This window comes from Hippocampus comes, unplaced genomic scaffold (genome assembly GCF_001891065.2).
Source record: "Hippocampus comes isolate QL1 unplaced genomic scaffold, H_comes_QL1_v1.1 scaffold60, whole genome shotgun sequence".
NCBI classification, from domain to species: Eukaryota; Metazoa; Chordata; class Actinopteri; order Syngnathiformes; family Syngnathidae; genus Hippocampus; species Hippocampus comes.
The window spans coordinates 925476-937586 of NW_017805483.1; the positions used below are offsets into that span (position 1 = coordinate 925476).

Here is a 12111-nt window from a genome sequence, read left to right on the forward strand (position 1 = left end):
AGCCAGATTGCTAAGGCACTGACACAGCAACAGCATGAGCTCACAGGGGCAGACAGTAACCTAATCCCTGTGACAGCCTGCTAAAATCACAGGGCTCTCGCCTTCTGGAATGTGCTCTGTATGCGCACTCGCCCCTTCTGGCACTGCGACACTTCCTGCGACTTACACCCAAATCCTCGATTTTCAGCCACAAACCTTCTTCGGACAGCCACGTGAAGGCGCCATGAAGAGCTTTTCACATGGAACTGCGACAACTGCAGCCCACGGGACGGGATGTCCTCGCGGCTGTCCTAGATTTCCCCCAAAACAAAACAGCAGCATCACAGCAAAGGGTCATGGGAGACTCGCAGGGCCGGCTGTGAGACAGGAAGTGCGGACATAGGGGGTGAGCGGACGATGGGAAAGTGATGCATTCTGGCAGAATGCAGGCTTGACCAAGCCACTCAAGTTCACATTTGCTTTCAAACAACGCATAGCGGCATTACCCACAGTATGTGGCGCAGTTCAAATCAGGATCAGGGCCATGCGAGACCTTCAAACCGGCGCCCCTGCGAGCATGTGTAAAAAGTGTTTTTCTTAATTCTCGAGCTAAGCAACAACGCTGTAGCAGTCATGAGTGCGTGAAAGCAGTTGGCTACGCACCCTCGGGATCAATGCCTCCAGAGGCCCAAAACAGAGGAGCGCAATTCTTAGTGATTGACAACAGCGTTTTCAAGCCTTACTGCACACTGAACAAATTTACAAGTTGTAAATAATTTGTCATCCAACGATACACAAATCACAACTTGCCAGAAGTGCATTCCGAACCTAGACGACCGCAGTACTAAAGTCAGAAATAGAGTTAATCTGTCTGAAAAACACTTCCAAGTCCATACATACATGTTACGCCAGGGTTGCGCATTACGTCGATCGCGATCGACCGGTAGATCGCGGACTGGTCCCAAGTCGATCGCGAGGGGTGTAGCGGAGAAAAAAAAACTAAACAACCATTTGTGTGTCTTTGTGCATGTTAGTAATATATTTTTTAATGTTACTGTACACTGCACCCTAATGATCCTATCAGTCTAAGTTTCACAAAAAGTATTACAAAAAATAAAATAAAATAAAGCAGGTAAATCTTGAACCTACGGTGGCGCGTGACCTGCGTCACCGGAAGTTGTTAGCGCTCAGCAGTCTGTAATTGCAGCTTGTGATCAGAGCAGTTAGTTGCGCTATATCTTTTATTGCTATCATTATTCTCATTCAGTTTGTGTCGTGTACAATTCACCGAGGGCATGGGCAAAGAATAGGAATCTAGAGGGCCGAGGAAGCGCTTTAAAACGGTACGTGTGAGCTACGAATAGTTAACAGGCTGCAGAAGTGTGTCGCATGCCTCCGTGTTAGGCTGTTGCTCATCGTGGCGTGCGTGTGTATGTGCGTGCGCGGTAGCGGGTCGATCGCGGGAGGTTGGTTGATCGAAAAGTCGCTCTTCGGTCCAAAACGTACCCCCGTGTACCCCTGTGTGTTACGCCATTGCGTGACTTTATTACTCCCAAATCTCATATCTGTAGTATCAAGGACCCTCCAGTTGAGATTGAATCAACAGCAACTCTGGTGGCTGTACCCAAGCCAGTCACTCCTTTTTGCCACACTTGTTTCAGAACCTGATTAATCAACATCTGGTTTGATGCAGTCGACAATTCTTAACGAGCAAGGAAATGAATCGCTGATTATTACGCGTACCGTTGGGTAAAGACCAGGATTTCATCACATACTACGCAAACAAAAAACAGCAAATGATATCATCGCCACATTTTCACATCCCCATTTCCACTTCCCATGTCACTTGAACAGTACCAACCGTGAACGAAGGATGTGCCCATGTCGACCACAGATGAGACAATGAAAAATATACCCCGATATCAGAGAATACCCGTTCCGAACTGGAGTGTAACCTCTGTATCCACCCTGCATGTTACCTTATTTTCTGCACTAGAAGGAGCTTCGGATTACAAGGTGCACCTTCAACGAATGGCCTATTTCAAGACTGTTTTTATATGTAGGGCGCACTGCATTATAAGGCGCATAAAATAGAAGCTACAATAATGGCTGCGGTTGCGCTATGCATCACTAGATGGAACTATGCTAAAGGGAATACAATACAATAAAACACAGCTTTATTGAAACATTTTTTTTCACTGCAGTGCATCCTGTAGAGCAGGGGGTGCCCAACCTTTTTTGACCAAAACTCTATTTTTCGATCAACCAGCCTCCCGCGATCGACCCGTGACTGCACACGCACGCATACGCACGCACTTACACACGCATGCCATAATGAGCAACAGCCATAACGGCAGCGAAGAGTAAAGAGGGTTTTAAATGCTTCTCTCGGTCCTTCAGATTGCCATTCTTTGCCAGTTCCCTCAGTGAATTGGACATGAAACGCCGTTTTTTCTGACAACAGCCACCTGCCTGGCATCCCGCACTGCTGATAGAAACGTGTGTCGCAGGCTATGACGCAAATTCCCGTTGACAGAAATGTTAAAATGTAATATTTATTTGAAATATTTTTACAGCACTGGAAAATGTTAAGAATGTTTGTCCTCCTACAGAAACCATATTCAAACAAAAAACATATTTTCACTCCCCCATCCTTTTCCATTTTCAAACATTTGAAAAAGCTCCACGGAGCCACTAGGCGGCGCTAAAGAGCCGTATGCAGCTCCGAAGCCGCGTGTTGCTGACCCCCGGTTTAGTCAGTAGTTAACGATACTTTGGGTATTATCATCATTTCATAATGGCTGCGAAGAGCTCACAAAGTAGTTGTCTTTTTGAGTGTGTGTTGGCAAATGCACATGTCAATGAGTGTTGGGCAGAACCCTTTTTGGTTACAATTGGTTCCTGCTAACAATCACCACTAGATGGCATAGGAACATGAACAGGGAAACAACTCAATGGAGAATAGAAAGAGACTGTAACACCATACATAAGGCCCATCGGATTATATGACGAACTGTCGGCTTTGGGCAAATTGAATGATTTTAGGTGCGCCTTATAGTGCGGATAATACGGTACTTAAATTGCTAGTTATTGTACTAGTTTTTGCTTGCAGTGCATTCAGGCGACACCCAAGCACAAAACAGACCATCGGTTGACCTCATCAAATTAACCCTGCCGACAGGAAGGTGTCTCCCTGATTACTAACCCAACTTTACAACGACAGCTTACTTAATGTTTGGCTCCAGTGGTGTTAGGCTACTCAAAACCGTCATTTCATTAGGGGAAGCCATAAATGATAAGCAATTTAGGCACCACGCATGTGGTCTTCCAGAAAAGTCCACTGTTGCCTTCAAAACAGTCAACCACTTGTAAAACTTCGTGTTGACAATAGCAGACGGGGGTTGTTGAAAGGAATACGACGGCTTCCGACATCCTGGCTAATACGAGCCCTCGGGTTCTGTCTCTAGAAGACTAAATAAGCCACTTGGGAAAAGGAAGTCTGCGAGAGACACGTGTTGGAACTTGTGTAAGAGCATCTCGAGAGCAGGAGGCATTCCAGGTTGCGTGTTGGTCAGACAAAACACATAACAAAATGGAGACAGTTTCGCCACGGGTGTCCAATCTCTACCAGTATGGGTCAATCTCTGCGGCCGTTTTCGATATGCAGTGTCATCATGAAACTCATCGTGACCACATTTTAGGACACATTTCCTCATTTTCACACCACGTGGCTGACAATAATACGCAGGCAGTCAATAAAGGACAACAAAAGCAACAGGAGGAAGTAAAAGTACCGTGCACCAAAAATCTGACATTTTCGGTGCACAAAAATGAAATAGATGAAATAGAAACTGACATTAATTATTGACATGGGTATTTTAGAAGCATTTTCAAAACTTGAAATCAAGAAGAAAAAAAAATTCTTGAAATCAAGTTCAATATTAAGAATCCGACGTTTTAATCATGAGAATCAAGTCACAAGACGGACAGAAAATTCGACCAGAAAATAATCGTAATGCAAACATTTTCTTCTTTCTTTTCAAATCAAGCCCAAACATAACGAGTAAAAAGTCATATTTGCACACAATCTTTTTATGAGAATAAATTGACTGTTGGCGGCCCACTGGTCCAGTGGTTAGAGCGTCGACCTCACAGTGCAGAGGTACCGGGTTCAATTCCAGCTCCGGTTCCCTGTGTGGAGTTTGCATGTTCTCCCCGGGCCCGAATGGGTTTTCTCCGGGTGCTCCGGTTTCCTCCCACATTCCAAAAACATGCATGGCAGGCTGAATGGACACTCCAAATTGTCCCTCGGTGTGAGTGCGGATGGTTGTTTGTCTGTGTGTGCCCTGCGATTGGCTGGCAACCGGTTCAGGGTGTCCCCCGCCTACTGCCCGAAGACGGCTGGGATAGGCTCCAGCACCCCCCGCGACCCGTGTGAGGATAAGCGGATCGGAAAATGGATGGATAAATTCATTGTTTTACGAAATTAAAGACCCCCCAAAAAAATCCCTCCGTATTCTCATTTATTTCAGTCGGAACTGTCCAGTTTTAACATATTCAAAGCCTCAAGGGGAAAAAAAAGTTCCTCAGGAAAAAATAAATAATACAAATTTTAGGGCCCAATTCCCCAAGAAAATTGGCATCATTTTTCAACAATACTGTCACAATGTGACATTTTCATCAATACGGTCAACTCCTAAAAAAAGGATTCCATTCCTACTGTAGTCATGTAACCCGAACCTGGACAGAATGAACAGTACTCTATCACGGACCAAGACAAAAGCAGTCGTAAAATCATAATGTGCCTTCCCGCCCGCTTACAGTTGACCTTCATTGATGTTTGTTCATATAAAAACGTGTCAGCTGACTGTTTAGAGAGACCTCCATGCATGAAAGCTCTACGGAAAATATCTGTTCTATAGCCGAAGTGAAAATGAGGAAATAGTAACATTCCGATTTGAAAAAAGAAGATCAAACAAAACACATGGCTGAAAAGGAAACTTTCCTAAGCCACTTAGTGGAGCAGTGTGTCTCCAACTTGTCATTTGACCGTGGAAATTTTGAGCAACATCAGCTTTTTTTTAATGGTGTTTTTTTTTTTTTTTTTCACCAATAAGCACAGTTGGGACAGATTTTGGGCTGCTGGAGTCCCGGACGTGAGAGAAAGCAATAAAATGAGCCTGTCGCTTGATAGTCACTAGCCAATAGAAAAGCTTTAAAAAAAATAAAAAGTAAAAAAAAAAAAAAAACAGCCAAAGCTGAGTTGTCATCAGAGTCGCCGCTGGCCTTTCTCTGGGTGCATGTGAATTTGGGTTAAAAAAAAAAAAAAAAAAACGGAAAAGGGAAAAGACAAATGATCTCGTCACTCCAGTGTCAACAGACCAGGCTGAATAAAGCTTTAATGCAGTTAGGAATTCTTCAAATTATGATAAAGGGTGTTATGCCAGAACCTGGCAGCCTAAAAAAACAACATCAATACAGCCTGGGCTTCAAAATTCAAATTCTTAGTGAGTTCAATCAAAATACGTGGACAAGTCTGACTTAGTTTTTCCTCTGGCTTTGTTGAATGTAAGGAATCACACCGTTCACCTGAGTTTTTCATGGAATAAGCGATTCTAAAAAGATTCATTCGTGACAGCGCAAGTGACATGTAGTCTTGTGATGTCGTAATTTTGTTCGTGATTTTAAAACAGCGGAACTGTTTTAAATTGTGGGGGGAAGAAAATTGCTAAATGTCTTTCTCTTTCGGGTTTCCACTACCAACAGGTCTCAAAGTACAATTAGAAAAAAAAAAACAAAAAACGAATTCAAATTGGGCTTCACCAAGGGGAAAAAAAGTTTGTGTGAGGTCTTCCCAACCTCCTACGAGAATACGTCAAGTCAACCAAATGCCCCCCTCCCCCTCAAAAAACTTAATGAGAGACTGTCAGGAGGCCCATCAGTCAGTCAGACAATAATTACACAAACTGTACGATTGGGCAGACCCACCCACACTTTTTAGTGTTAGCCCTAAGTGGAATAAGCATACATCAAAATAAACATGGGCGATAATGAATACCAGGCACATACAATTACACAGTACATATCAGTTTGGAAGTTTGTGTGTGCGTATTGTTTAAACTGGAGCACAAGCAGATGACAGATGATGTTATCAGCTGCGGTGTTATTTTCAATTGAAAGGTATGTTATATGGTAACTGTGAAGTTAAAACAATGGAAGAAAGATACACACGAATAAAGTTCGACAGCGGACCGTAAACAAGCCCGATCGTAAATAGCAAAAATCCTCAAATAACTGACACTTGCCATGGGGAAAATAAATGCGGAAAAATAAGTAAATAAATAAGAATGAACTGATCAAGAATAAAGTTCGACAGCGGACCCGTAAACAGGCCCGATCGTAAATAGCAAAAATCCACAAATAACTGACACTTGCCATGGGGAAAATAAATGTGGAAAAATAAGTAAATAAATAAGAATGAACTGATCAGGGCAAACAAAAACAACAAAAAAAAAACTGTTGTATATTTGAGAAATGTATACCTCTCTCGATTTACCTTGAAAACAAAAGATTTTTCTTCTAATCACTTGAATGTACAATTAAAAAAGGTTATCACCCAAACTATTTAAGTCTTAAAAATATACCACTTTCATCCATCAATTATGTAACGTAAAATAAACTGATTATAAACGTCTCTTCCCCCCAAAATTATTCTCATTTTATTACATTAATTATTGGAAGACTTTTCCCCTCAAATATGACTTTTGCCCTTTAAAATACGCAATCGAATTTTCATAATGTCTGAATTAAATCTTGAAAATGTCTTTTTCCACCATAAAATTCAACATTTTTCTTGAATAATGTCCAACTTTATTCCCGTAATGTTCCAAATTTCATCTCAAAACTAGATATTGCATTTGCCTGAAAAATGTATCTTTTCAAATCATAAAATTTCCACTTTAATCCAAATTACTTTTATTATCAATTTATAAAGACTTGGTGTACATTAGTTGAAACTCCAAACAAAACATTTTCTCCCCAAATGCACCATTTTTATTCTTGAAAATAGACAACCTTGCTCTTAATTGATAACTTCACATAGTCACTTTCCCTTCACTCTACTGTACTACTTTTTGGGTCACATTTCAACTTGAATCCCGTCAACCAAATAGACAAATTTACTCAAGATGCCATAATTATAATATTCAAAATGAGTCTCCAAAATATACAACTTTTTTTTTCGCGAAAATATGTTTTGAAACATGAAATAAAGAATGCAACCAGGGCGTCTCCACGTTAGAAAATGCAGACATTTGGGAAATGCTAAGTGTCTCCTTTTTGTATTCGCGAAAAAAAATAAGGCACGTTTAGTACGCTTTACAAAAATTTGACCTGGACTGACTTTTCTACAAACACCTCGCGTTACGTTGCGAAACTAACAATACGCCCGTTGTTTTTCAATATAGAACACGGTGATGAGAGTCGCGAGAAACTAGCCACTGGTTAGCCACGTTAGCCGCCGTGCTGATGGAAGGTTACGTACGGTGAAGTGAAAATAAGAGCTAGCCTCGGGGCTTGTCTCGATAACAAGCCATACTGCGGCACCAGTGATTTTTACAAGGCACGCCTTACCTTCTTCTCGCCGACGGCCACCTTTTTTCGTCTCTCCCTCCGTACGTAGTCCTCCCCGAAACAGCCCGGCGACGTGACCGGAGAGCAGCCAAGTTAAAGAATTTTCCAGGTTACGTTAGCCGCCGTTGGAAATAGCATGGCTGTGTGTATCCAAGCATGTCATAGCTCCGTGGCATTAGCTTATGCTAGGCTAACTAGCTAGGTTCACCGTAACTGCTCAGACATCAAGTCCCGCCCACTTCTCGCTGGTTGGCTGGTTGTAGTGATGAACGCTCTTCTGATTGGACGACCTGGGTGGAGGTCAAAAGCACGACATCTGCCCATTAGTTCCACGAGCGTAGTGGTTTTTGGACACAATATTAGGAACACTGACACGGGTTTTGCAAAGTATTGCCCGCGGGCCATACGCGGTCCACTCCGTTCTTTAATCCGACCCATTATTTATATGATCAAGAGGCCCGTGATATTGAAAAAGTATGTATTTGTTTTTTATTCATGTATCTAACTAAATTGTTTTAAATTTGTGATTTGTTGTGAATTATAAATGTAAAAAAAATGCCAGTAAACTAAACATTTTAAATACACGTTTCATTTATTTTAATAAATCGGGCCAGTAGCTTTATACTAGATCAAAATGAAAACATAAAAAATATAGATATATATTTTTCACATTTGCCATTTAGTTTATTAAATCATTGGTTACTTGATTTATTGCTAAATAAAAAAGCGGCCATGTTACAGTGAACATTTATAATTCTATAATTTTTCCAAATACATGTTACATTTTTTCATTAATTTAATTAAATGCTTGGTTAATTTAATTGTTGAAATACTAAAACAAAAACGTTTTCATTAAGTGCTTTGATTTACATTTAACATGTCACATTATTTTATTAACTGGCTAAATTGTAAATGCTAAAATGAAGGATTATTAATATATATATATATATCTCACACAGGGCCCCATTCAAGAAAGAAGACCCAGTGGTACAGTGGATTGTACCTTGAAATACACCGACAAATCTTAAACAGAGAGAGAGAGAGAGAGAGAGAGAGAGAGAGAGAGATAGCACATTTTTGTTTTATTTATTAATTGGTTACTTGATTTATTGTAGATGATAAAAAATAAACAAATTGAGAGTACACATTTAAGAGTATTATTTTCCCCAAAAAGTACATACAATTGCTGTACTTTTTGTCAAATGGGAAGTGATGACCCCTTTTTCATGAACTTGTGTGTGTTTGTACGGGGAACATATGCAGTTGTGTGCAGTGTGGGTTTGGAAGGTTCTGCAGTGTGCTTGCAGGATGCAATCTGTTTCCTGTTCAAACAGATGAGGCCTCCTCCACATCGAGACCTGAGGTGAATGATGACGCTTAATATACTGTAGATACAGGTGTATGGCAAGAATTTAGAATATGGCATAAAACATCATTTAGTGTTTATGTTCAAAAAGTGGAATTAAGTTACCAGACGTAAATAAACTTTTGAATTACATTTTCATTTGTGCCGCACCTGTACATACACAAACTAACTATTGTAATGTTTGGTGAACACAGACAATTTCATGTTGTTTTTGAAAACACACCATCGTATGCACAGTATACAAAATCATATTTAGGAGTCATTTATAAATGTCTTTAATTTTGAAGTGAAAGCACCTTTTTTTTTTTTTTTTGGAACCACATCAATAATGTCAAGACCAGTTTTATTTCTAACAAGCATAGACTGTATGATATAATTGTAAGACACTGTCACATTATGCACAGTTTGAACATTAACAGTGCACTTCAATTGAGTAAAAATATAATGTCAAAAACATAACAAATGATTCAATTAAAATGTCTTGTGCAATAAAAGTCAAATAAAAGTTGTATTAACATAAATATGTGAAAAACATAGTTCCAAATGATTTTAAATGCAAATATATTGTACTTAAAATGTAAATTCAACTGAACTGAAGCAACAAATGGATTACTGAGAACATATACGTACCACGCTTTGAAAATCACCCATCTTGACTGTATTTCAAATGCATTGAATATAATCTCCAAAGAAAACAATGATTGTCTTCCAAAAATAAGTATATACATACATGTAAGTGCCCCCAAACATTATTTGGTAACAAAAAACAATTTCTGCTTGAGATCTTTTTTTTTCCTCAAGTTTATTCACCTTTTCGATTTGAGGAGATCAACATTGATTGAAGAAGCAAACATGCAATATTTATTCAAAACAAAATGAAGGTGTACGTTGAGAGACCATGAGCGATACCGTTTATCGCGGCCGTGAATATTTTCAAAACAAAATGATTTCATAAACAAACAATAAATGCTCTGTGTTGCAAACTTGCATGAGTGATTTGGTGTACAAAAATGTATAACATTCAACATCTGTGCTATGACTGCTGCAGCAGTTCAAACGAAAGAATGGGGTGTGAGTTCTATGTATCCAGCTGCATAGTTATCATGTCAAACAAAAACAATTGCCTTCACAATTAATGAATAGTTACTGCACTAAATGTCAACTCACTTTGGATGACTAAAAAGTGAGTCGTCGGCGCCCTCCAGCGACCATATTGAGAAGTACAAGGTTTCCACTTCGGCACCACCATCTTATTCTTGCGAGGCGGTCCTCGGCTTACGACGCAGTCCTTTCCAACGACGACGACGTAACCTGAATTTGTATGTAAGCGCCTGTTGCTTTTTTCATGAGTCTTTTGTGGCATTTTACCCCTGTCCCCTGTCAGCCGAACGCGTTTATCCACCATAGCTAGCCTCAAAACCCCACAAACACAACGAAAAACTCGCGTATTTAATTAAACGTTCCTACACCTGGAAAATAATGTCATTTCTTAAAATAATCTTACTCATAACTACGTCCTCACTACTTCCTCACAAGAAGTAAGGACGAACTACCTATTTGCTTTTTTTTTTTTGGGGGGGGGGTAGGGGGCGGGCTTTCTATTTTCAGAACAAGTCAGTCTATCACGAATGTATTCTTCGTAACCTCAAATTGTCGAATGTCAGGACCGTTGCAAACCAAGGACCCCACTGCATCTCAGTTGATCACATTCCCTCCGGGATGTGGTTCAAACCGGCTGACTCAGCAGGCAACATGAGTCACGCGCCTGGCCTGGGTAATAACAGATGGCCACACGTTATCATCAGAAGGCAGGCTAATTTTTAATATTGACCTCGGGGAATAAGTTTTCAACGGGGTTTGAAAGCGACCGGAAGCACGTCGACGTCAAATACACGCCGCGGAGCTCTTTGCGTTTGCAACCTTGTTGACGGGAAATCAAATGGCACGTACAGTGAAACCGAAAAAATGCTACAGTTTAGAGTTTGACCACAAATTGATGAGGAAAATGTGCTTCGGAAATCAAACAAATCTATTATGTCAGACGTTAAAGGAAACTATGTTGCTGTCCAGCACAATACGAACAAATAATTTGCATGACTGTGAATATAGAAGCTTGCCAACAGACCACAAATAAGATCTTTTTCCGTCCATTAGTCTACATGACCGTTGTGTTCACCGAGGTTAACTTCAGTGAAGAATGTAAAAACTAGCTGGTGTTCAACTCCCAAGGTTCTGCTGTTTAAAAAAAAAAAAAAAAGACGTTAAAGGAAACTATGTTGCTGTCCAGCACAATACGAACAAATAATTTGCATGACTGTGAATATAGAAGCTTGCCAACAGACCACAAATAAGATCTTTTTCCGTCCATTAGTCTACATGACCGTTGTGTTCACCGAGGTTAACTTCAGTGAAGAATGTAAAAACTAGCTGGTGTTCAACTCCCAAGGTTCTGCTGTTTAAAAAAAAAAAAAAAAATCAATAAACGTGTTTGTGTTTGTTGTTTCACTTTGACTACAACGGATTAGTTGTTGACACTTACAATGCATGACGAAAAACACACCTGGCTGATGTTCCCGTTCTAAGAAGTCGATAACACTCCAATCAAAGGGGACGTATGTAAATTTGACTTGGGTCTCTGGAGTGAGACTATTTATTTGAGACAGTTTAGCTGTTATGTAACAGACTGGTGATGTGCCCATACACCACATAGATCGAGTCCCGTGTATGAACTGCTGTCTCCATGAGTTCAAATGGACTCTCCTTCCATAAGTAGAAGTAAGCAACCGACCAACACACAGCGACGAGGAGACAGCCAAGCAATCAATCACCAGAACGCGGAGCAAGTGATGTAAAAGAGCCAAATGGCAGCCTGCAATGCCACAAACTCACTGGTAAGATGCAGCCTATCGTTATGCATATACTTAATGGCAAGATGACAAAAGCCAGGCCGTGAAGCCTCTGCCCCTGGTCGTCATGGTAACTAAAGCTTGACTTGACATTGGCCCGCTTGTGCATGGGTGGCATGAGGGCTGATTTCAGCAAGGCAAATAGAGAGTAAAACGTGTGGTAGATTTTTTCATCTTTGGGATATTTGTAGAAAAGTGTGTGACAGGCCAGTTTTTAAAGACGCATGG

At 40.5% G+C, this 12111-nt stretch overlaps 1 protein-coding gene across 1 annotated transcript in view; it reads right to left on the reverse strand.

Moving 5' to 3' along the window:
• nck1b (NCK adaptor protein 1b) overlaps window positions 1–8071 on the reverse strand; it is a 54394-nt gene extending 46323 nt beyond the window's left edge. The window contains exon 1 of the mRNA XM_019876040.1: window positions 7612–8071. The gene's annotated coding sequence lies outside the window, so the exon portion shown is untranslated. The remainder of the gene's footprint in view (window positions 1–7611) is intronic.
• Between the last annotated feature and the right edge of the window lie 4040 nt (window positions 8072–12111).